The sequence below is a fragment of the Ursus maritimus genome, unplaced genomic scaffold (assembly GCF_017311325.1).
Source record: "Ursus maritimus isolate PB19 unplaced genomic scaffold, ASM1731132v1 scaffold_30, whole genome shotgun sequence".
NCBI lineage: Eukaryota > Metazoa > Chordata > Mammalia > Carnivora > Ursidae > Ursus > Ursus maritimus.
In genome coordinates, this window is record NW_024425564.1 from 5,925,157 (window position 1) to 5,928,395 (window position 3,239).

Genomic DNA, 3,239 nt, shown 5'->3' on the forward strand with positions numbered 1-3,239 from the left:
CAGCAGGAAATTTGTAACTTTTTTCTGGCATTCTTTTTACCGATGTATTTCCTAGGAATATTTTTTATTTGTTCCTTTTCATTCCTTTGATTTATTCTTAGGCTTCTATCTTCCAGATGATTGCCATAATTTCATTATAAGCCGGGTGAGGTGAGGGGATTAGGTAAAGAAGTGGTTTCCTCTATTTAATTGAAAGCTGCCATTTAAATTGAGTTCTCCAACATGTCTTCTGAGACAAAGTGCCCATTGTTTTGTACATAATATTGCTTCAGTTCTTAATGGATGTGCTCAGATTCCAAAGTGGCCAAGTGAGAGAAGTTCCTATATTTGGTGGCCTTTTACACACTTTGCATATTAGTGATGTCAAGTGTAACCTTGATGCATGAAAGTTTCCTTCTCTTGACCATATTTCCAGTGATCCAAGGTATGTAAGTATTTTTGCATTCTTTGCCTGATTACTGTCTCTTTCCAACCACAGTTATTACTCTTTTATTTTTACTTGAATACATTTACTTATTAATTCAATAGTTTGCTCTTACTTCATGGTCTTTTACACGTTCATTTTTTTTCACTCAAACTTCATTGATAATATATCTCTAAAGTTGAAGGCTGTCTTCTAAGATATTCCTATGCTATTTGTAGTATCACATAAGAAGAATTATTTAAATCTTCATGTTCTACATTGTATTGTAGAGAGATTGTATTCTGCAAATTGTAGTAAAGTTTTTACATGGAACGGACTTTAGAGATTCCTTTTATTACTTTTGAAATGAGCTTTACTTGGCCAACATGCAGATACAAACATTGGCAAATGTGTTTTTAATTATATCTTCCTTATGAGGTTAAGAAAATCTGTCTCATACATGGGTGTTTGTGTATTTTCTCTCAGCTAGGAGGAAGGCTCAATACAAGTCTGGTGAGTAATGCTTACCACTTTTCTCTCACAAAGCTCCATTCTTCCATCTCTTGGATCCTGCCTGCCCTAAGGTTGTAAGACAGTATGCAGAAATACCAAAAAAAAAAAAAAAAAAGTCTTTGGTTGGCAAAGAAGCATTTGTAGCATCAGCTTTCTAAATTTAAAGAGTTTTAGTAAATTCTCTCAGAAGTGCAAACCTCAAATGATTTCAGCATTTCTTCTTCCTCTCTTCCATCCTTGTCTTGATTTTATGTTTTCTTTCCTGCTCCTCTTTGTCTTGCTTCTATATTTGTACCTATGCTACTCGTGATCTTTTTTATTATGATATTTGAAGAAAAGGGAATATGAAAACAATACAGAATTAAGAGAGGAAATCCAAGAGTTTCAGAAGAAATGGGACAAAGATGGAGAAATGGAAAAGACATTGAGAGAAAACAGGTAAAATGTTTCCTTTTTCTTTTTTTTTTTTCTCTTTTTTTCCAGACTGGAGGAAGGCTCTATTATATGCTGGTGAGTGATATGAACTCTGATGAAGAAAATCCTATTATCAAAGATATTTTAAATCAATACCTACTTTGTGCAAAACAATGTACTAAAAAGCAAAGCAACTCTAAAGCATTCATTCCATGAACTCAGGAGATTACTCAATATTTTAATAAATAATGTGTTGGAAATATTAAATTTTAGTAGTTTCATTGTTTTTGAGCATAGGTTGAGCATAGATAGAGTGATTGTCTGCTAAAAATCTGAGAAAACTAAAGCAAAAAGTAAGTTATTTGATCAGATTCACCATATTCCCTATTTCCTCTCAACATCTTAGATACTTAAATGATATTTATCCCGAGGGAACATTATATAAAGAGAACATAGGGATGTGTCAGATCTTCAAGTCAAACACAATTTAGCAAAAGGCAAATAGATATTTAAGGATATGAAAGAGTATTTCTTTTGGTTGCTGTTATTCCTGAATTAATCCTAGGGAATTTATATTCATAGTATTCTGGTAAGAAAGGCAGCTATGTTTTAGAGGGTGGGTTCTCATGTACACTTGTTTCTTGTAGATTGGAGGAAAGAAGAGTTCCAGGCTGGTAAGTCTATGATGATGCAGGAGCTATCCTGCTCCTTATGGGGTAGTCTCAGGAAAAGATGGGTGGAGGTGAGTTAGATATACCTAGGGCAAGAGAAACCCTCACAGAATGGGGGACTCTCTGGCCCAGGCCTACTTGATCCTTCCCAGAAAAATAATAGTCCGTTTGTCTGCAGAAAATGTGACCCTGGATGCAGCCACTGCCCATCCTTCCCTCCTCCTGTCTGAAAACAGGAGGCGAGTGACCTGGCAAGAAAGGCATCAAGATCTACCCAGCTCCACCCAGAGATTTGACTCCCTCCCCTGTGTGTTGGGTCAGCTGCACATCAGCTCTGGGAGATCCTTCTGGGAGGTTAAGGTTGAGGATGCATCTTCTTGGGACCTGGGAGTTTGTCAGAATAATGTAACAAGGAAGGGGAGGGTCACAGTGTCCCCACAGAATGGTTTCTGGGCCATCAGGCTCTATAATAGGGAGTACTGGGCCCTCACCTCCCCAGAAGCTTGTCTTACTGTAAGAGAAATACCCCATAGTGTGGGGATATTTCTGGATTATGAGGCTGGAGATGTATCTTTCTATAATATGACAGATGGATCCCACATTTTCTCCTTTCCTCAGAACACATTTAGTGGTGCCCTAAGACCACTTTTCAGGCTTTGGTCCTCTGCCTCAGGCTCCCTAGCCATCTGTCCAGGTGGAGAAGAGAGAGATCTTGTAATTAATATGCCTGTATATGAGCAATGATTATTTTGGGCCCCAGTGAGTATTATAATTCTCCCCTAAGGAGATGCAAATTGATCTTTTCCTGTTTCTTATAAGTTATTCTTAAGATGGTGCTCTGAGACAAAAACTGATGATTGCTCCTCATATCAATTCTCTCTTCTTCCTTACTTATAATGTTTTCATACTATTACCCTGTCCTATGACAACCTCATATAAACATTAGATTTCTTAGCTTCCTCCGCTGCATGTGACTAATTGATGGACAGTGTGTTATAAATTGAATTATTCTGTAAGATTCCTGGAATGTGTCCTTAAAGAGAAATTGTATCCTTCTTTTTCTCTTTACCTTTTCTGCTGGACAAAGTTGTCACAGTGAATAGAACTGAAAGAACATCTATGACTATGAAATACTACATGCGTGGCAGAGAAATTAGAATAGACTTGTTTTTTTGGCAACTTTATGGAACTACTCTATTATGTAACTTCAGAATTCTTTTCTGTGAGAAATAAATTTT